Source organism: Hipposideros armiger, unplaced genomic scaffold (assembly GCF_001890085.2).
Source record: "Hipposideros armiger isolate ML-2016 unplaced genomic scaffold, ASM189008v1 scaffold_869, whole genome shotgun sequence".
NCBI lineage: Eukaryota > Metazoa > Chordata > Mammalia > Chiroptera > Hipposideridae > Hipposideros > Hipposideros armiger.
This window is the reverse complement of record NW_017732219.1, coordinates 531,416-553,749: the sequence shown is the minus strand read 5'-3', so window position 1 is coordinate 553,749 and position 22,334 is coordinate 531,416. Positions and strand designations below refer to the sequence as shown.

Below are 22,334 nucleotides of genomic sequence, written 5' to 3'. Positions count from 1 at the left end.
AAAAAGTTCCAAGTAACTGTAAAATTATTTTCTTATAAAACTAATTTTAAAATTCCAATTTATTGTATATAAGAGTACAAAAGAAAAATGAGAATAAAGTGTTTATTCAGAAGACTGTTCAACAGAAAATGGTATAGTCACGTAGTGGACTACTTATATTTTTGAAAGAACAACAAAATATAGGCTGATATGGAAAGCAATCCAAGATACACGATTAATGCCTAAACAGAGGCATAAAACAAGCTTCTGTTAAAAATAAAAGGATACATGCACAAATACACACACACACACACACACACACATACACGGACACACAATATGTGTATCTGTGTGTCTCTACATGTATGCATGTATGTGCTTTCTGGTGAGGCGAGGGGTCACTAGAAAAGAAATAGTAACTTTTTCCTTCTCTTTTTTCCCCCCTCACTCTCCCTCTTCTTTAATTTCTTCCTTTCCTTCCACTCATTCTTCTCCTTCTCCTTCTTTGCATCCTCCACTTCTAGCTCTTCTAATCACACTTAGATGGTTTACTATTTATTGTGTTAAGTTTAAAAAATTACTGTGTTTTCTCAGTGATGGGATTGTGGGCTAATTTGACCTATTTGTTTTCATTCTCTATAAATTTCTATATTAAAATATAATTAGCATTACCAAAAATTTTTATTCAGTCATGATTTTGCAGACATGAGCGAATTTTACACCTTTACAAACTGAAAAGGGTAGCACGTTGCCCTTTCTTGAGGAAACTAAAACACTTTTGGTAAATGCAAATATGACAATCCCCCTTGACATTGTTTCCCTCACATTTCTCAATTATTTGAGGGAAAATGTTTAAACAGTCATACGTCTGTCTTCCACATCCTAGGTTTTTTCATTTATTCACTCTTTAATTTGTTCATTCATCTATTTTCTTTTCATTTATATACCTATTACATAGACATATATTAAGTATATATCTTGTCTCAGCCAATGTGTTATGTGATAAATATACAAAGATGAATAAAGTATAAAGTTTATGCCTCTTAAGCAGACAGGATGCAGTCATTTAAACTAAAATATCTACAAAGATTAATAAGCCCTGTAATAGAAGTATGCTAATTACAGAGGAATGGGATAGGAGAACGGAAGACATCTAAATCCGCTTTATGCTGATGTCAGGAAAAGCTTAGCAAAGAGGGTACCCCTCAATAGAGTGCTTTATGGTAAATAACTAGTATATAGATGGAGTGAATTGTTTACGCAATGGGAATTAAAAGCATAGTCATGCGGGATTATAATGGCCTAGGAGAGAGTGACATTAGCAAGATAACAGGATAGGCATTTCTGGATCTCATGTAAGTCTGTGAATTGTATGATGATAAAGGTGCACAACAGAGAACTATCATAGAATAGGAAAAGTCCTGAGGGTCAGGTCAGGAAGACGTGATGTGAAGGAAGTTTTATTCTAGAAAATCAGAAGCATTTTATAAACTGGAAAATATGGTTCAAAATTTGACAAGGCATTGACTTTAGTTATCGCAAGCTATATTTTTCCTCTAATTATTGTTGTTTCCCTCTGAGCCTTTTTGTATTACCCTATGTCTGTGTTCAAGATCCCAGGAAGCAGAAAGAATCCTTCTTTTCTTTCTTTTGTCTTTCAATTTCCTTCTCTTCTTCTACCAGGTTTGGAAGGGGAACAAGTGAGTTAGTAAAAATTCTTAGAAAAATTCTGGGCTATTTGGAGATATCTACCTACTTGAACATGTATATACATTGTAGTCTAACTACTACGTTTCTAAGTACATAGAGACATATTTTTATTCCTAGGTGGGCACAAGGATATATGTTGAAATCTGTTCACTGAAACACTATTTATAATAATGAAATCCAGAACCAACATAACTATCCTTTAATGAGGGCATAAGTAAATATATCTCAGTATGTTCATGTTATAGAAAAGTATGCAGCCCTCTAAAAAAATGACTTAGCTGCATATGTACTGAAAAACATAAAACATAACATCATGTAAATATATTTATAGCTTAATAAGGGTTAAACTAAAATAATAAATAATATATATGCATACTTGACATATCTTCTATACAAATACATCATAGATAAAGACTTTGAATATATAGCACGTAAAGAGTAGGACAAATTAGCTGCGCTTAGAGTTTCATATATTCTGAATGCTTGAATCTCTTAAAGAATATATTATAATAATATTTTTAAAAATGCTAATGAGTTAATAAGTACAAATATCTGTTTACAGCTTAACGGAAACTTTGGTAAAATATATAGTTTAATGAATTTTCATGTACAGTATGTCACAATTAAATTTAACTAGATTTTTTCTAATTTATTTCATTCAATAAAATACTTGTTAATTTCCTTCTCATTTGTATAAAATTGTTCAGTAACATCATGGATAGATAGCTATATTTAAGACAAAATGGAAAAAGAGATTAAAATTAACATATGTGCCTTTTAACTCTAAAAATCTGAATACCTATTCAACTATTAATTCTAAGTATTTATGAACCTTTTTTCTACTTTGGATATGCTTTGTTAGTTTCTATCTAACGAACACACATTTTTCATTTCTTCCCAATGATTAAAAATGTCTGAGCAAACATATTGAAAAGATTCCATGTGTACTCATGCTAAAATAAAAGTATAGAAAGCTATATAAAGAACTATGATTTATTGAAAGTAAGTCTCAAATTACAAAAACAGGCCAAATTTCCTGAGGACTTTGGATATCATCCTGGAAGGACGGCAAGCTTGCTTGTGCTTAAAATGTTTTAATTCCATTATAATTTATTTTGAGCAAAAATTAAACTGTTACAATTTATATTTATTTGACATAAATATAAGAATACTAGATCTTTTTCACATGCAAAAATCTCTTGTCATGTTTACTTCACCTAATTTGTGAATTTTACAACTATTTCAAAAAATGATTGGTTATAAAAACTCACCATTACCACCACAGTCAAACATACCCTCGAGAATAAACAGTAGGAAACTGCTTTAATAGCCAATTAATCTATTTTTCTTCAGAGTGATTTATATAAATCTGATTATGTACAATTATTTCATTACTATAAAGTTAGCAACATTACTAGATAATCCAAATTTAATGGTCAAAAATTATTATATTTATGTTTGGACAATATTTCTCTCTCCCTCATCTCTCCTTTCCTCTTTTTCCTTCTTTCTCCCTTTCTTCTTATCTATATCTCTCTTCTACTATCCTTTAGGCTTATTTTGAAAATACAACTTAAATTCAGAATACAGAATTAAATACAGAATTGTCTGTAAACTATTTTTAAACATATGTTTGAACTTGAAAGCTATTATGCTCATGAGAGGCACAGACTTCCCATTTGTAAATTTTCCCTTCACTTCAAAAGGAATTGAAGCTCTGAAATGAACTTCAGTACTCCTATTTTAATACTCACTGCTGCCTGCAAGCTAGCTGCAGGTCATGTTAGTTACCAGAAGCTGCACTAATATACAGTATATTTCTATGACTATTTGTAGGTAAAAATCTGCAGGTAGCTGACTCCAGCCAAAGGCAAGCTTTAAGACAGCAACATAATTCTTAAGAGGAGAATATGAAATAACCTAATTATCTAAACTTCAATGCACCTTGTTTGATGAGTCTGAAAAAAGATAATGATTTTGAGATTGTTCAGCATTTATAAAGAAACCAAGATAATGACTAATATAACCAGCATGCATCATGCATATTTAAATCAATAAAATTATTTTTCATTATATGAAAATTTCTAGAGTTCAGATATTTCAAATTATGGATACTTACTGGTCAATCCCATTAAGAAACTTGACTGAAAGTCTATTCCATGAAATGAAGCTGAAAGTAGTGATGGTGTACTTAGATGCAGTTGAATGCAAAGAACTTTTTGAACCAAATCTTTTACACTATATATTTGGCAAATTGGTTCATGTTCTTTAACTTCAAGGTAAGACAAAAATTAAATGACAAGGCATTTAGTAGAAAGAGTATTATGCGGAAAGTCTTTACATGGAATGAGGATGAATGATGTAACCATCCACAAGTGTCATTGTGGAGGCTGGTGTGGCAAGTTGCATCTCCTAATTTAGCTTCATTGTTGTATGGAAGAGCATTTTATTTTCAAATACCGAATCTAAAGAATGTCTATCATGGTAGATAGAATAATGGCTCCCCAAAATGTCCATACCCTAATCCCTAAAAGCTATTAATATGCTACTTACAGTGCTAAAAAGGATGTTGAAAATGTAACTATTCAGGGATCTTGAGATGGAAAGATGAACTTGGATTATCTGAGTGGGCCTAATACAATCACAAGGGTCCTTATATGAGTAAGAACAAGAGCTAGAATAACAGAGGGGATGAGTGAAGTGGGAGGAGAGGCTGAAGCAGTGTGATTCCAAGATGGAGAAAGGGGGCATAAACAAGGAATGTAGGTGACCTCTCAAAGGTAGAAAGGCAAAGAAACAGATTGTCCTCTAGACCCTCCAATAGCAAGGCAGCTTTTGATTTTAACCTGTAGGTCCATTTGAGTCATTTTATCTCCAGTATTATAAGATAATAAATATATGCTGTTTTAATGCACTAAGTTTATGGTAATGTGTTACAGCCACTATAAGAGACTAATATAATTATGCATACAGTTAGAAAAGTAGTAGATCTAGACTTTCTGATTCTCTGCCTTGGTTCTTATACATTTGATTATACATAACTAGTTTCTAATGTTTTTATATTAAGAAAAATTGCAAGATTATATGTATCCTTATGTGTGCATAGAATCATGTACAAATACATATATATACACACATATACAACATTCAAAATTCTAAAACATTTTACACCATGACACTAGCAACACAACTCTCATTTCTATTTGTTTAATGATATATATTTTTTGAAGATTATGTACAGTCCATTTGTGAGTTGCTACACTAGCCTACAAAGCACACAAGAGTACTAGCAAAAGTCCCCAAACAAAGTCAAGCCTCCAAATGACCCTTTAGTGAGTGAGCATTGACTAGTGTGAGTGATTAACAAACAGGGCAAACAGTCCATACATTCCTGTACATAATAATAATTATTTTTTTTACTTAGACCTAGAGGAAAAAAAAAGAGAGCTGGCAATAAAAAATTAAGTAGGTATATTTACATACTATTTAATTTATTCTTAACTACGTATGTGACTGAGGCAAGATGGCAAGGTCTCAGTGAGCAGCTATGAAGGGGTGAAAATAGGTACGCCTAGGAGCAAATTTTAAAAGCAATTTCGCAAATGTCCAGTCAAGATGGCAGAGTAGGTAAATGCTGTGCACACCTCGTCTTAGGAGCACATCTAAACCGCAGACCAACCATTACTGAGAATTGACTGAAGTCTAACTGAATGAACCAAAGCTCTATAACTATGGACATGCAGAGGAAGTGACCTCGAGATGGATAGGAGTGGCAGAGACATGGAACGCTGTGATCCCACACCTACGTGTGACCATTAAAAATATGGAGGGATATATTGGCTGCAGAAGTCTTCCCCTGAGGAGCGAGGGGTCCCAGCGCCTCCCCAGCCCAGGGTTTCAGTGCCAGGGAGAGAAGACCCCATAACTTCTGGCTGTGAAAACCCGGAGAGATTGTGACCGAGTGAGACGGAGGGTGACTGCACGCCCAGGCGCTCCTCTTAAAAGGACCGTGCAAGGATTGACTCATCAACAGGATCACTGGCTTTGTGCTCCAGCACTGAGGCAGTAGCTCAAAAGGTCCCAGGAACATAAGAAGAGGAGCTGAATTGTTTAAATTCAGGGTGAGGGCTAGAGGGGTAGCTTTCTCCCAGATGGAGGAGCTGGCAGACGCCATTATTTCTTTGTTGAGCCCTCCCCATCCTGGTGTGCAGACATAGGCAAATGCAGGCAGACAGTATATGTAAGTCTCCATCAAATTGGCTAACACCTTTCATCTGAACTGCCCTAGCGATGCCCTGAGAGGACGTCCCATCCAACTTTTGGGCATACCCAACCAGTTTCCAGTGACTTTTCCTTATAAATGGCCTGCCTTGGTTCATGCTGCAGACTTTAATAAAATCTCTCAAAGGTTCACAAAACCCAAAGAAGCAGCATCTGGTTTTGATTTTCCCCATACCTCTGGCTAAGCAGCCCTAAGCCCAGAACTAGGGATAGCTGGCTTAGGTCCACAAATTGGCCTCTGGAGGCACCTCTAAGCCCAGTGCAGGTGGTGGCTATCTGAATATTGCTTTGTGGCTCATATCAGGTAGCCCTGGGCAAATCACAGGCTGTGGCTAAATTGCCTACAGTGGGTACCCTCCCAGGTGGCCCCAGGGTTGGCTCTTCAGGTGGCCAGCTTCAGACCAAGCTGGAGTATCACCCAGCCATGTCCAAGGATAACACACCCAAAGGGCAGACTGAGCAGACACCGGAGCCCCCACAAAGCAAACCTTATGCTGTAGGCTTAGTGCTTGCACCACAACTCCTCCACTGTAATCACTGGCAGCCCTCACAACCAATCAGCCTGAGGGTCAATCCCTCCCACTGAGGTGCAGATAGCAACCAAGACTCAACTACAACAGGAGGGCACAAAACCCACACAAGGGACACACCTGGAGCACCTGGCTCTGGTGACCAGGGAGACTGAACCACTGGGTCCCAGAGGAAACCTACTACATAAATCCACTCTACTAAAACCAGGAGGCATAGCAGCCCTACCTAATACACAGAAACAAACACAGGAAAGCAGCCAAAATGAGGAGACAAAGAAACATGTCCCAAATAAAAGAACAGAACAAAGCTCCAGAAAAAGAACTAAACAAATTGAGGACAAGCATCTATGAGATGAAGAATTCCAAACACTGGTTATAAGGATGCTCAGTTATCCCAGGGAGAACTTCAACAAAGAGACAGGAAACATAAAAATGGAGATACATAACATAAAAAAAGAACCAGTCAGAAATAAAGAATACAATAACTGAAATGAAGAATACATTAGAGGGAATCAACAGTAGATTAGATGAAGCAGAGGACTGAATCAGTGATTTAGAAGATAAGGTAGCAGAAAACACCCAATTAGAACAAAAAACAAAAAATAATAATAATCCAAAAAATGAGATATTTAAGGGGCCTCTGAGATAACATCAAGTGTACCGACATTTGCATTGTAGGGTTACCAGAGAAGAAGCGAGAGAAAGAGCAAGGAATTCAAAACCTATTAAAAAAAATAAAAAATACTGAAACTTTCCTAACCTGGTGAAGGAAATAGATCTATAAGAAGTGCAGCGAGTCCCAAACAAAATGAACCCAAGCAGGCCCACATTAAAACACATCACAAGTAAAATGCCAAAGGTTAAAGACAAAGAGAGAATCTTAAGTAACAAGAGAAAAGCAGGTAACTAATTTGGGAGCTCCCATAAGACAATCAGCTAATTTCTCAACAGAAACTTTGCAGGCCAGAAGGGATTGGCAGGAAATATTCAAAGTGATGAAAAGCAAGGATCTATAGGCAAAGTTACTGTACCCAGCAAAGTTATTGTTTAGAATTGAAGGACAGATAAAGAGCTTCCCAGACAAGAAAAAACGTAAAGGAGTTCCTCACCACCAAACCAACATTAGATGGCATGTTAGAGGGACATCTTTAAGACAAAAAAAAAAAATCAAAAATATGAATAAGAAAATGGCAAAAACTACATTTCAATCAACAGTTATTTTCAATGTAAATAGATTAAATGCTCCAATAAAAAGACAGGATGGCTGAATGGATAAGAAAATAAGACCCTTACATATGCTGCCTATAAGAGACTTACTTCATATCAAAAGACACACACAGACTGAAGTTAATTAGAAAAAGATATTCCATGAAAATGGAAACAAAACAAAACAAAATAAAAGTTGTGGTAATAACACTTATATCAGACTTTAAAACAAAGGCTATAACAAGTGACAAAGAAGAACCCAGTAATCCCATTTTTGGTAATTATCGGAAGAAACCCAAAATGCTACTTTGAGGGGATGTATGCATCCATATGTTAATTGCAGCATTGTTTACAATAGCCAAAATGTGGATGCAGCCTCTGTGTCCATTGATTGAAGAATAGATAAAGAGTAGGTGGTGCATATATACAATGTAATATTGTTCGGCCATGGAAGGGAATGGGTTTTGCCATTTGCAGCAGCATGGATGGACAATGGGGGTATTTTGCTGAATGGGGTGTCAGATGGTGAAAGACAGATGCAATGTGATTTCACTTATATGTGGAATCTAAAGAAAAAAAAATGAACAAAACAGAAACAAACTCATAGGTACAGAGACCATTTTGATGGTTGCCAGATGGGAGGAGGCTTGGGGACGGATGAAAAAGGTGAAGTACACCTTTTTCAACACCAATTTGAGAAGTACAAATTGGAAGTTACAAAACAGTCATGAAGATGTAGAGTACAGCATAGGGAATATAGTCAATAATATTTTAATATATATGTATATTGTCAGATGGGCACTAAATTTATTACAATGATAGATGGGTAGAGGGTTGGGGGACAGGGTGAAAAAGGTGAAGGCATTAAGAAGTATAAATTGGTAGTTACAAAATAGTCATGGGGATGTAAAGTATAGTGAATATAATCAATAATATAGCCATAACTATGTATAGTGCCAGGTAGGTGCTAGACTAGTCAGGGGAATCACTTATTAAATTATATAAACGTCTAACCACTATGCTGTACCCCTGAAATTAATAAAAAATCATATTGAATGCTAACTCTAATTGATAAATTTAAAAAGGGAGGAAAAGGTGAAGGGGAAAAAAAGGTTCAGATTTCCAGGTATAAAAGACATAAGTCATGGGGACATAATGTACAGCATAGGGAATATAGCCAATAATATTGTGATAGCTTCATGCAGTGTCAGGTGGTTGCTGGAGTTATAGTGATCACTTCTTTAGGTATATAAATGTGGAATAACTATGGTGTACCCCTGAAGCTAATATAATATTGAATGCTAGCTATATTTTTAATAAAAATAGTAAAAAATAAAATATAAAATAAAATAAAAGTAATTGCTCATCAAATCTTTTTTTCATACCACCTGATAAGTACCTTGATTCACCATGGTGGTGGCAGACATAAAATGTGTGGTATAAAATACATCTATCTTGAAACATTTAATTCCAGTTTGAAACGGAGCTTTATATTGTGTTTGTCATAAATCCATATATTCTTCTCTCCCAGATGACTGTAACTGCAAAGCAGAGCTTGCTTTGACATCTGATGGCAGGATGATAGTATGCTACCATCCTTCTGTGGACACACAAAACCTTGGCCAGATCCTGTGCATAATCATTAAGAAACACAGGATTGTGCTGAAAGCCAGATTGGAAGGAAAGGATGAACTCTTTGAGCAGAACCCATGATAGAATGACTTAGCACAATGTTCTTTCCTGCTAAGCACTGTTGGTATCCTCATGGGCAGTATCATGGGTGTCGTAAGAAACTGAGTCCTCCAAAAGACAGATAGTATTGAGGTTTTCAGAAATCAAAGAGAAATGTTATCCTGTGTCTCATTTACTACTTGAGAAAATGCAGTCATGTACATTCACTAATATGGTATATTGTAAAATATGTTTAAAAAACGCATGCAACCAATTGTTGACGTATGTTTAAAATCCAAAGTTGACTTATTTTTTTTCCAGATGGTACTTTGTGTGTATGTGTGTTGTGTGGTACTTCTCCCGAATACTGGTGTGTAGGAACAACATAGAAACCTAAATTTTTAATCAATTAAAGTTTTGACTTAACCAAAACACCCTAGTCAATACCAACACACAAAAGGCTTGGTTAGGGCTGTGCCATTGCTTTAGAATTGTATACTGATATTCTATGGTGCTGCTATTCTTTCTGCTATTTCACTCGCTAGTGCAGCAACTGAAGAATGGATTATACTTCAACTGAAAGAGAACAGAAACCATTAAAGAAATAGAAAATGGGAGTTTAGAAAAATACTGTATTTTATGTTTCAGCATAAAATAATTTAGAATTTAATAATTAACTGCAGATTATTTTTCTTAACCATTGCCTGATAAATCTGGTAGCTTTCTAAAGAGAAGTTTCATCGACAAATTAGCAGAACAGCTACAAACATTCCATGGCCCAGTGAAAAATTAAAATATGGGTCACTTTGTTCAAAATATTAAAAACTCCTTGATGATGACAGCAGAGGTTTAAGCAAATGCAAAGTCCCTCTATTACAGGCCTTGAGCTAATGCACAGGCCACACGACCATTAAGGCAGCCTTGAAAAGAAGTTAGTTATAAAACATAAAATTTTAAGGCTAGGGTCCGAATCCGTATTTTTATACATAACAGCATACATATCTGTATCATTAGATATGTCTATATGCATTCTCAGAATTGCATTTTCGAGGGATCTCTAAAGATTATCCAGTTCAACCTTCTTAACAAAGGAGAGAACTAGACCACTTGGCACTCTAACTGTATCAGTAGTTGATATTACAAATATAAGAATCATTATTCTAAACATATTTATGCATTTCTCCTGACTGCCAGTTTAGTGCTCTTCTGCCATAGCAAAATAACTCCCTGCTTTATATCACTAGGAAATTGAACTGCATATTTTTTCTCTAATTCAATGTTTGAAGTAGTGTTTCAATAGGTAGTTTCATGCTGTGTTCCACAGAATAAAGAATGCTGATGACATAAAGCGAGTACAAGAATTTTGGGGGGCTAAATGAACTGATAATTGTTATGTAATAAAGAAAAAAATTAGAAGTAAAGGAATTACATAATTTATTGTCAAAACTGGGACACTTTTGAGAGTTAATGAGATGATAATACACTGAGAAGTCAATGGAAATAGTATTCCACTATAGTATAATAATGCTTTTAAAAAGCATTATTTTATGTATTATTTATATTATTCATTATAATTATATATGCATTCTGTTTTTTAATTCTACTAACTCCCTTATGGTTTGGAATCTACAGGTTTAGTATTTGCATGGACAATTCACACTGTATTTATTAAATTTAGGGATAAAACAGGCATTAAATAAACTTTGTTCTTTAGAGACTTGATAAAAATCACAACATGATGTTCCCCAAAGCTAAGGAAAACATTTATAAGCAAACAGACAACAATTACAAGCTAAAATTGAGAAGTGAGACTGCATTCTGAAACCTCCTGTGTTCCTTATACCTATCGGATCATCTGTCTGCTTTTTTATTGAAAAACAAGAGAGATTTTAGTACAGGACAAACAACTGATGTTTTGAAGGAAGAAGAGATCAATTATTAATTGAATTGATGTTTGGCTTGTGTCTAGCTTTTATTCTCTGGGCACAATTTGATTATGATTGTGAGCAAAGAGTTTATCCTCCATTAAACACAAACAGGAGAATAGCAGGAATTTATAAGAGACAGAGGAAAGCTACTGAGTGACATGGTTTGTTTGGGAGAAGTGCATGCCTCAGACGACAACAACGCACTTCATGGTACTGAGTCAAGTGGTTACGCAGTGTTACCTTGCGAAACTCATATCCAAGTAATTTAGTGGCAGATAGGACGGCTGAGAGCACTAATTTTTCAGTGCCTATTATTTTCAGGTGTTATGTTAGATTTTATACAGCGATTTCTTTAATCCATATACAACAATATGTATCCCCACAAATGAGAAAACAGGTGCTTATAAACGTCAAATCACTGACATATGGTCATTCAGGTGGAAATTAATGGCGATTTCTTTTTACATAAAACAGAGATTCCATAATAAGTTCAAAATAAAATTAATTGGAAAAAGACAAATGGCCCAATATATAAAATGTATCAAATATATGAATAAGCAAAGATTCCAACCTTCAGCATTGCAGGATCAGAAATTTGAACTACATGCCTCACAGAAAACAAAACAAATGCCAGTTATGGTACATTTTAAACAACCTTTTAAAAGGATTGAGACTTTACAAAATAGACATTTTCAATTATTTTAATTACACCATTGGCTTTTTAAGCCTTTTTGTGTATATTGTTGTTTGGTAGACATTATCAGATATACACATTGAAATTTTTCATCAAAATTTGGAAACAGTGGCAATTATTTCTTTAAATATATATTTTATGCTCCATTTTCTATCACTTATCCTTCTTGGATTCTAATTATACCTACATTTGATGGCTTGATATCATCCCGTGTCACTCAATCTCTTATTTAGTTCAATCATTTTCCTTTTTCATTGGAGACTGGATAATTTCAAAGACTGTTTTCAATGTCACTTGTCTTTCTTGTAATAGTTTCAATCTGCTATTTAGCTCTTCCAGTGAATTGTTAATTGCATATATTGCATTTGTTACTTCGAGTATGTCTGTTATTCATAATTTTATTTTTTGTTTCATCATCATTACAATCTTTTCCATTAGTCTTAAAATATATTGACAATAGATATCTATTTTCAACACTTGAATCATTGTGATGTCTATTATTAATATTATTGACTGGGTCTTTTTTCTTGCTAATTGATCCAATGTTTCTGTTTCTTTGCATAACTTGCATTTGTTTTTACCCTACGCTACAAATTTTGAATAATACATTGTAGAAAATCTGGATTTTGTCTACTGGTAAGGGCCTTAAGATTGTTTTTTGAGGACAGTTAAATTATTGGCAGTTCCTTTTGATCTTGTCAGACCTAGTTTAACTCTTGGAAAGTGTCTTTCATTTTTGTGCTTAGATATAAGGCATAATTTTTACTAAAGGAAATGGCCCTTACTGTTAGGTGTAGCTTTCCTGGCACCCTCCCATACATGCCTGAGATGCCTGTTGCATCCTCTCCCGGTGGCTAGTCAATAACGTCATCTCCTTGCTCTGTGTTCTCACCAGTATCTCACCCCACAGCATCTGCTTTCAGCAGGGCTTACAGGGGCAAACTCTGTTCACACCGAGAGCAGCTTTTGGTGAAAATCCATGCTAAACCCTTACTCTGACTTTTGCAGTGCTGCCCTGTGCTTCTCCTTCTAGCCATTTCAGCAAACCGCAGTCACGTCAGCAAGTACAAGCTTTAATCTCTACCTCTCAACTCACTATTCTCAGAACCCACCTTCTTGGGCCATGACAGGAAAAGTGATCAGAGAGTTCAGTTAAATGTAGGGCTTGTCTCATGTCTTTGCCTTCTCTCAAGGATGACAAGCTTGTACTACTTGTCACATACATTGAAACTATCGCTTCATATATGCTGTCTAGTTTTATAGTTGTTTATGGTGAAAAGACAAGCATAATACCAATAATTGCATTGTAGCCCAAACCAGAAGTCCCTCTGACATGATTTATGTTTCTAGAAATCCCTGACTCTTTGGTCTGCTAGTAGAACACTTCCCAGCTTCCTGTAGTTATTTCATGTAAGTGTTATATTTTGTTATTTCAATGGTCTTTTGAAACAAAGAAGAAATAAATGTGTTTGTTCAGTCTATTTTCAACAATTCGAACCACAAGAAGGTATTACTCTAATATCCAGTAGACATATTTTTGCATGGTATTTTCTTATGTTTTTTACCTATCATATCTCATTTCCTGCATTCTGAGCACCTACTCAAATATTTTGGATAAATGGTACTTCACTATAAATATATATATGTATATATATATATACATATATATATATACACACACACACATATATATATATATATATATACATATATATATATATATAAAATCTCCACACACATATATACATATATGTATATATATTTTTCTTTTTTTTGAAAAGATATATTTCTAGAAATGTTCTTCTTATGTGCTTTACTAAAAACAATACAAGGATGAAGATAGAAAAGGAAAGCAATAGAACACCATTGTCTTTTCAAATATCAAACCCTACAGGAGAAAAAGCTGTGGAAGGAAGGAAGGAAGGAAGGAAGGAAGGAANGAAGGAAGGAAGGAAGGAAGGAAGGAAGGAAGGAAGGAAGGAAGGAAGGAAGGAAGGAAGGGTTAGAAGCATTAAACATGTTTCTGTTATTATTAGAAATTAACATAGGAAGACAATGGGCTTGGTGATTGCATGTGGGGCTCTGTTATGGTTCAGGTGACACACAAATTATATTTTAAAGAATACAAAATAGAATTTCTATACATTTTATTGAAGCAACCTTTGTACAGAGCTTACACTTATTTGAAAATGAATTCTTTATCATTCCTTTTGTATTTCTGATGTTTAGGGTCGTTTGCTAGTTTAGGTATGTATCACATTATATTTAAAAAAAAATCAGGGGTCAGAAATATAGGTAGTAAAAATTTACATGATCTTGTATAATACAAGAATATTCAATCTGACTAACCAGGTGGAAATGAAAATAATGAACAGGAAATCAGTTTAAATGATAAGTAAATATATTTGACAATGGAAACATAAACATAATTATATGAGTGAGTTGTTTCTAATTGAGGCCTCTAGCTAAATAGGCACTTAATATTAGTTATGAATATATTACTTCTATAAAGATGACAAATTCTTTCAGAAATGGTAATTAGGTTTTTTTCAAAGATTTAGGAACATGGAACTGTGTTTTCCCCTTTTCCAGTGAAGTTTCTACTAAATTCTTGTGATAACAATGTTTTCAGTATAAATCATTTCACTGTCAAACAGCATATACTTGATTAAACAAAGGCAAAAAAGAAGAAAAAGGGCATGAAACAAAATCTTTCCATATTCAATCTGCTACCAATTGCTTTCTTGTCTAATTTGAAATATGCCGTAGCTAATCATATTTTGGCACTTTCTTATCATCAAAGCATTTCATGAAATTACCTATTACAATGTTTTTCTCAGAGGCAAAATTACTATAGATGACAGTTTAATTGACATGTTTTTCTTTTTTTTTTTCTTCAAATGCCGTGGCCAATTAAACAAATTGTACCATATTTTGATATTCATTTTTTAAAAATTATTTGTAAAATTGTAGCTTCTTATTTTCTTATTTTCAAGCTTCAGTTTTTTGTTCAGAATTGAAAATAGTGCGAACCCTGATAAGCTCACCCCAACCGTACTTTCTAAAGAAGTTTACTGTAACAGTTACTGGCTAGTAGTTGTTAATACTGGTTGTTGTTTTTAAATTGGCTTTCAGTAATTTTCAATTTTTCTTTCATCACGTGTATCTTAGTGAGGCAAAGAACTTATGAGTCCTGACAAATCATATGGGAAACAAATGTTTCAACTGGAGGTTATACTCTTTCAACCTTCTTAGTTTTAGTTTTAAACGTTTACCATATATATATATATATATATATATATATATATATATATATATATATATATATATATATATATAGAGAGAGAGAGAGAGAGAGAGAGAGAGAGGGGGGGGAGAGAGAGAGAGAGGGAGGAGAATGTTGTTTTTTCAGGGAAATAAAAAATACTTTATCATGAAAATTTAGTTCTTTATGGCAGTGCTTAAATAATTTTAATAAAGTCAACCTATTCCTTTGAGAATGGACTAAATAGAGCATCTGACTTTATAACACATGTTAGTATGAAACTTGTTTACATTCTTCATTTTATCTCTTTTCTTCTTTCTTTCTTTCTTTCTTTCTTTCTTTCTTTCTTTCTTTCTTTCTTTCTTTCTCTCGCTCTTTCTTGTATTTTCTAAACACTCTTCTTCATAGATGTATTTAAAATGTTGACCTTATTTTAATGTTTTAGCATCCTCTCTGATACTTAATCCACTATCCCATATCTGAACAAACTTTTCATATAAAGGGCTGATAATAAATACTTTAGTCTTACAGGACATATGTTTTATGTTGTCAACTCTGCCATTGCAGTGTGAAAGCAGGCAGGGACAACACATAAATGAGTATGAATGTATCCCAGTAAAAACAGGTGATGTGCTGGCTGTAGCCCGCAGAACAAAATTTGTTGCCTTTGCACTAGCCCTTTGGGAATGAAAGTGCCATGAGGGGAGGGCTTGTGTCAGTCTATCTCATGGTTCTAACCCAAGTACGCAAAAGTGACTTGGTACATGAGAGGCATCCCATAAAGACCTGAATTTGCTAAACATACTCCTAAAATAAAACATTTACAAAATACAATATTATATTATTTGGAAAACACTTATCTAGATACCATAGAAATCAAAGCTTTACTGAATAATTATGATAAAACAGATTCTTTTTTTTTTTTTCAATTGACACAGGTGCCACACTTGGTTTTTAGTGTGATTTTGGTTAAAATAAACAGATTTCCTTGGATAATTCCCAGATAGGCTTTTATATTGTGACATGCTCTTCACTGTTTTTGAATTATATGTGCTTGTCATACTGAGTTATTTCCAGACACAGATTTCAAGTCCTTCATCATGTTTGGTTAAAGATCTCATTAACTTAGTAGTCCTGCCATCTTGTCTGTCTTTGAGCCTGTTCACTTGATAGAATATTTTCACCTTGATCGATGGGTATAATCCATCAGTGTCTGGTTGCTTGAAGTTATTTTCCTTAACACTAAGCTCAGTGTAGACGCATCTTCATACCTCAATGCATAGCACAATGGAAAGCAGAGGCAAAAATTATGTTGGAAAATGTTAGCTGACATCCACATGGAACACCCAGTACAAACAATTGAACCTTAGAGAACCCTCTTCGCCAGCAGGCTTTTATGTAGGTGCAACTGCTCTCCCATGATCACTTATCATAAAGCAAGAGACAGGTGGGCCAAGGTAGCCTTTTGCCTGCTGCTGTGTACAAAAACAAAACAGCACAGAGTAAATAAGGAAAAACGGTCCTGCAGCTGGAAGGCAACTTTAAAGAAAAATGATGTTCCCAGCTACCCTGCCAGTAGCTGGCAAAGCAGTTTTTATAAAACATATTTAATGTTTACAGCCACTTGGAGGCTGGGGAAAGAGTAATACTTTGAAAATATGTTTAATGTTTTGAAGCACTCTTTGGCCAAAAAGCAACTCCTGCTAACATATATTTAATGTTTAGAGTCATTTGGCTGTTCGGGAAAAAAAAAGGAACTTGTTAATTTTTAACATTTATTGCTGATCAGTGGCTGCTACATCAGCTATCGATGCAGCATGGTTTATGTTTGGGGACACGCTGTGCAGCTACTAAAACAATTCATACACTTCTCTCACAACCATACAGAAACTGTCAATATCATTACCTTTGCAATTGCAACGCTAATAGAATCATAGGAATCAAACAGAGGAATGAAACGCTCCCTGAACACACAGCCATAACATCCTCTGGCCCTGAAAATAGTTCTACCATGCTGTGTGCTGTAGACATTTCACTGCTGACACTGGAGGGATCACCAGGCCTTGCTCAGTTTCATCAGATGTGTGAAAGTGACTCAGCGGATTTCTGATAATCGGTATTTCTTACAAATCAACAGCTTGTCTCCACACATTAAGGCAAAAGAGGACTCTACACCAAAGGAAATGTAAATTGGGATAGAAAGTCTGTTAGGGTTTAAATAGACTCGGTATAGCTTGTAGAAAAGAAAAATAGTAAATATTGAGCTCATGTGTCAGAGGGAGTGACTACATGGGGAAAAAAGGACTAAGATAATTAGCTGGGACCTCTACGACTTAGGCTTCCTCCTGAGAGTTTCCTGAGAATGAGCCCCACATTTTAACAGGCTCCTTCCCCATTTATAGATCACACTTTTCCCAGGCATTCTGGTAAGTGTTGCACATAAATTTTCTCCATTATTTCTTGCAATCATTCTGGGAATAAGGCATTTTTATTCCTCATTTGCAGGTAAGGAAACTGAAGTGCAATGAGGTCAATAACATATGCAAGTGCTCAAAACTAGGAAATGGTAGAACAGTGAAGTGAACTCTTAACAAGTTCAACACCCACAAACTGCAGGTCTAGAACATCTGAGCACAGAATTCTGAGTTCTGTCCTCTTTCTCGCTGTAGAACCCTTTTTTACTTTGTTTTCAAATGACTGTAGAATAGAAAAGATATCACCCAGCATGGAAAGGAAGTTTCAAAAATCAGTATTTTGGCAAAAAATAGGTGTTGGCCTTATTAACCACTCCTTGGGTTATCTTTGGCATCTCACATGAAAGCATGGACTCAGCTCAACAAATTAATAAGGAAAACAATGAATGAAGGACCCCTGTTTTAAACATTGTTAATGCATGTGAAAAATACAATCTAGAGATAGTCACTTCTAGAAATACTCTAAGTCCCTTTATGAATCAAAGAGAACCTCTTCCTCATTGCTGATCGTCTAGAATAATTCAGTCCTCAAGCCTCGGTGGGGTGGGGGGAGGTAGGCATTTCTGCTGGCAGAGATATGGGGGTGGAGGAGTTGGGAAGCAGCTGTGACAGAACAGAGCAAGGAACTGGATCCTGAGCAGAGAGATGAAGGTGACGCACAGAAGGGCTGCGGAGGGGTATCAGAGATTGGTTGGTGTGAGGAAGGCATCTATTTGTGGGAAATACAGTGCAGCGTGGGGAGTCAGCCCCAGTGAAGTGGGCGATACCTCCACAGTGCGAGAGAAAACAGTGGAAGCAGCCAGTGCAGATTGCCGAAGCCGAAATGGCATTACCAAGGCATCTGCAAGAGGTCTGAATGGATGGTGGCGGTGAAAAATTGGTTATCAACAGGGGCTTGGTCAAACAAGAAAAGCTACTCAAGATAGCAAGAGCCAAATTTCTCACTCTCGGGAAAGAGAGTTACGATTGTAAAAGGGTTTAAGAAAAACTGGAGCAAATGATGGTGTTAGACTAGAGCTGGAGGCATTGGTATGAAATCACGGTTTTCAATATATGTAAGAGAACATGGAAATAAGTATTATACATGCATATATACATAGATATATTCTTTGGTTGTGCCTACTGAGAGGGCCGGGAACAATGCCACTCCAGTAGCAAAGATCACACACACAGTAACCAGATTTGGGCTTCGAAATGTCATCCTTCATTTAAGAAACATCCTCGGAGAAATACTTTATTCCAGATCTGGGATAGGCACAGAGCATAACAAGTCCCACACATAGCTTTGGGCCAGAAAGTAAGGAATGCTTTAAATAATTGAGGTAACACCTAAAGAACACAAAATCATCTTAAAAGCTTTCACTGGCCAAATCTAAAATAATGCCAATATTAAAATAAATAATGATACTAATAGATTAAAACCATTTTAGTAGAATAAGAAACCTTGAGGCCACACTGATATGAATTAAAAACATAGAATAATTTGAAAGTTATGCAAGATAGGTTATTTCTCTAGTTTCAAAATAATCTCTTGCCAACATATGTAATAATCACAAAGAGATAACAATTAGCTTTATAGGGAACTCATCATCTAATGTAAAGAAAATGGACCTCAGCTTTTTGTCCCTCAGAGCTACACCATGGCGGTCGGCAAGAATAAGCGCCTTATGAAAGGCGGCAAGAAGGGAGCCAAGAAAAAAGTGGTTGACCCATTTTCTAAGAAAGATTGGTATGATGTCAAAGCACCAGCTATGTTCAATATAAGAAACATTGGGAAAACACTAGTCATGAGAACTCAAAGAACCAAAATTGCATCTGATGGTCTCAAGGGTCGTGGTTTTGAAGTGAGCCTAGCTGATCTGCAGAATGATGAAGTTGCATTTAGAAAATTCAAGTTAATAACCGAGGATGTTCAGGGCAAAAACTGCCTGACTAATTTCCATGGCATGGATCTTACCCGTGACAAAATGTGCTCCATGGTCAAAACATGGCCGACCATGATCGAAGCTCATGTGGATGTCAAGACTACTGATGGTTATTTGCTTCATCTATTCTGCGTTGGTTTCACTAAAAAACGCAACAATCGGATTCGGAAGACCTCTTATGCTCAACATCAACAGGTCCGCCAAATCCGGAAGAAGATGATGGAAATCATGACCCAAGAGGTGCAGACAAATGACTTGAAAGAAGTGGTCAATAAATTGATTCCAGATAGCATTGGAAAAGACATAGAAAAGGCCTGCCAATCTATTTATCCGCTCCATGATGTCTTTGTTAGAAAAGTCAAAACGCTGAAGAAGCCCAAATTTGAATTGGGAAAACTCATGGAGCTTCATGGTGAAGGTAGCAGTTCTGGAAAAGCTACTGGGGATGAGACAGGTGCTAAAGTTGAACGAGCTGATGGATATGAGCCCCCAGTCCAAGAATCTGCTTGAAATTCAGACTTTTCACAGTGACAAAACTTGTTGGTGATGTTTAAAAAAAAAGAAAAGAAAATGGACCTCAGTTATGTGTCCCTCCAATAGTCACACCATTGCCTAATCACTTTTCCTGGAGTGTATGGAATGGGCTTAGCAAGTTGATCCTAACAAATGGAATATGGCAGAAGTGACAGGATATCAATTCCATGGTGACAACCGCATGAGTGGGCCTGGCATTGCATCTTCCCACAGGTTCAGATGCACCCACATTCCTGACTGCCAGCTTGACTCTAAACTCATGAGAGACTTTGAGGAGATATACCCAGTTAAGCTGAGCCCAAATGCATGACTCAGATAAGCCAAGATATAATATATATTTGTAGTTTTAAGCCTCTCAATCCTGGGGCACTTTGTTACCTAGTAGCAGTAGATAATTCCAATTTTGTATGTGGTAGTGGGGTGCTACCACAATAAATACTTAAAACGTGGGATCATTTTGCAGTCAGGCAGGTGTCTTTGAGGAGAATGTCAGTACAAAATAAATGCCTTTAGTGGGGCCGACTGAGTAGCTCAGTTGGTTAAGAGTTAGCTTAAGAGCGTGAGCTCTGAGTAACAGGGCTGCTGGTTCGATTCTCACATGGTCCAGTGATGCTGCACCCAAGCTGAGCTGCCATTGAGCTGCCAACAGGATGGCTCAGCTGGTGAGAGCATGTGCTCCCAAAAACAAGACTGCTTGTTCGATGGTGGGCTATGCCCGCCCACAGCTAAGACTGAACTCGGCACCTTGAGCTGAGCTGCTGCCCGGATGGCTCAGTAAATAGAGCATGCACTCTTAACAACAAGGCTGCTGGTTCGACTCCCACATGCGATGGTGGCTATGCCCACCCACAACTAAGATTATAACACTACATCTTGAGCTTAGAGGCCACAAGCTGCCAACGGGCAGCCAGATGGCGACTGGTGCCCTCCACAAGTAAGACTGAAGAACAACAACTTGGCTGGTGCCCCTCCCCAATTCCCCAACACTGTTTTCCTCCCCCAATTCCCCAATTAAAAAAAAATGCCTTTAGCAAACTACTTATTGAATGTTGGACTTAGAATGTGCTACAGCTGAGAGCTTGCAGAAAAATAACATCATATTGGAAACTAGAGATGAAATATAATTATTATGCAGTGACAGAAATTTTAGTAAAATTGTTGTCAGCATTTACTTGGACAAGAGAAAATTGTCCTAGTGACTTTTAAAGAAAAAGGATCTAGGCCTTGCTGGTTTTAAAGATATTTGGTCATTCCAGATGGCAAACAATAGTAAAATTAGGAAAAGGTTTCTAAGCATAGATTAAATCCAGGACACCCAGGAAAGCATGGTCAAAAGATAAAGCCATGGGAGTGACTAGAATATTTTGCTAAGCTCTTAGAAAGATCAAGGATGGCCCTTCAGCTTACTGTCTACAGTCAGACAAATTCTCTTTTAATAGATTAATGGCATATATGTCTCAAAGAGCCTCTCCAGTAAACAATAAGGATCCTAATTCGTGTAAGGGCTTTGTCACTCAGGCATCTAAGTTGAGTCCAAAGTAGGAAAGGATTTATCTTGAAGGGATTGGTTGACTAATTCAGTGAATCCCAAGAAAACTCATGGGCTAATCATATTACCTATAAACTTTTTTTGAAAAGTTCTACATGTAGAAATATCACAAGCATAAACTACAGGAGGAGAGAAAAATATTGTACAGTGAGAAGAGTTCTACTTCTGAATACTGAATTCTATTGGCATGAAGGCAAATATTTGGGCTGCTTATTTGCAAGTACATGATATGTTTAATAAAAAAGGAAGGCTACCATGGAAGGTAGAACCAAGAGCCCAGACAGTGGAACTGAGAGCCCTAGACAAATATCCCAAGGCCTTGAACCTAATTAAAGAGCTTTCAACATTTACCAGCTAGATTTCAGAAATGTAATGGTCCAGTAACACATTTATATTGTGCAACCCCCCGCCACACACACACACACACCTTCTGGAACAGAAATGTCTATAGAAGTTATCTTATGCATATTTCACCATTGTGCATTGTGTGTTGGGGGGTGGGGGGATAGGATAAAGAACTGGTCTTTTTAGTATCATAGGTCTAGAGATCAAGAGAGATGAAATCCAAGGAGCCTCGTCTGCCCCTTG

The 22,334-nt window shown here is 36.1% G+C and overlaps 1 protein-coding gene and 2 pseudogenes across 1 annotated transcript in view; 2 read left to right on the top strand and 1 right to left on the bottom strand.

Annotated features, from left to right (window-relative positions):
- The window catches only part of LOC109374878 (cadherin-12-like), a gene marked incomplete at its 3' end in the record, with an annotated part of 570,697 nt that overhangs the window by 94,886 nt on the left and 453,477 nt on the right, over window positions 1-22,334 (bottom strand). The window lies entirely within an intron of this gene.
- Window positions 9,117-9,523, top strand: LOC109374877 (39S ribosomal protein L42, mitochondrial pseudogene; annotated as a pseudogene).
- Window positions 19,372-20,189, top strand: LOC109374875 (40S ribosomal protein S3a pseudogene; annotated as a pseudogene).